The sequence below is a fragment of the Octopus bimaculoides genome, chromosome 5, assembly GCF_001194135.2.
Source record: "Octopus bimaculoides isolate UCB-OBI-ISO-001 chromosome 5, ASM119413v2, whole genome shotgun sequence".
Taxonomy (NCBI): domain Eukaryota; kingdom Metazoa; phylum Mollusca; class Cephalopoda; order Octopoda; family Octopodidae; genus Octopus; species Octopus bimaculoides.
The window spans coordinates 72543611-72545141 of NC_068985.1; the positions used below are offsets into that span (position 1 = coordinate 72543611).

At 36.1% G+C, this 1531-nt stretch overlaps 1 protein-coding gene across 4 annotated transcripts in view; it reads right to left on the reverse strand.

The window, feature by feature from the left end:
- Positions 1–1531, reverse strand: part of LOC106876217 (uncharacterized) — a 50571-nt gene that overhangs the window by 12265 nt on the left and 36775 nt on the right. The window lies entirely within an intron of this gene.

The window sequence follows — 1531 nt, forward strand, 5'->3', positions numbered from 1 at the left end:
ATATATATATATATGCGTATATGTGTGTTTATGCTGTATTTCTGTAATATGCGATTAGAATATTTTCCCACATTCTCATATGTAGTTTGTGGTCAAGTGTAAATAATAATCTTTTCCGTGTAAAAATCGATATTGAAATATTCGAAAATTGGTGCCGGTGTATATGTGATCTACATAAATGTTTCTGGTATAGCTTGTGATCTACATTAATTCAAATGGCATAGTTTGTGATCTACACCGACTTCTTGATCTACATTTAAAATTCATCTATCTGTTCGAAATGCAAGCATTTCAACCTCATTAAGATTTCATTTGTTGGGAGATTTTAAGACCAAATGAGTAAAATTTCTTTATTGCATTTTTAAATGATATCCGTGTTGTATACAAATAGTCATAGTATTCATAGTACTCTCGTAATCTGTTTGCATCACCATAATTAAATATATGTGTGTGTGTACCAGTATTATTGGTTTCAAATTTGGTACAAGGCCTGCAATTTTAGGGTAGGAGTAAGTCTATTGCATTGACCTCAGTGTTCAATTGCTACTTATTTTATCGAGTCCGAAAGGACGAAATGCAAAATCGACCTCGGCAGAATTTGAACTCAGAACATAAGGACGGACGAAAGCCGCTAAGCATTTCCCCCGGCGTGCTAACGGCTCTGCCTGCTTGCCGCCTTAAAGGGAACCACATTATTATATGCCTGTTATGGTGTATGTGTGTGTGTGTGTCATTGTGTTTATGTTTGTGTTTGCCACCACCACCACCCACCACTACAGCTTGCCAACTTGTATTGGATTGCTTACACTGTTGTAATCCAGCAATTCCGCAAAAGAGAATCGATAGAATAAGTACCAGGCTTTAAAATAAAACTGTACTGGTGGTCGATAGGATCGACTAAAAAAAAAACGTCTCGAGCAAGGCCGCAGTCCAATGACTAAAAAGCAAAAGATAAAAGGCATATATCTTACGTTTGTAAAGTTGTCAAGCATTTCCTGCTACTATGATGGTCATAACATATATAGCTATTCATTATGAAACATTTCTAACATGTGAGTTCTTGAACTGAACTATGAACTTTTAAATATTTTGATATCGACTTTTGTAAAGAAAACATTTAGCAAATACGGTCAGCGCTGAACCAGCAACGGCTGAGGAGAATTCGGAGTTGATGTTTAGAAATACCATACTATGGAATGTACGGTTTATGACATATTGCTCACACACGCACGCACGCACACACACACACACACACACACTCACACACACACACACACATACACATCAGTGTGTGTATATACATACATGCGTATACATACATACAGAGAGAGAGAGAGAGAGACAAACAGAGAGAAAGAGAGAGACAGACAAACAGAAATTAATTTTTGCAAGGAAAATAATAACATGCCTTCGAAGTTTCAGCTAGCCGCCTGTCATCTAGAAGCTACTTATGTATTTAGTTTATTGTCATTCTTCAGGTTAATGTCAGATTGTTTTTATATATAAATTCTCGTTACAACAAACCTATATA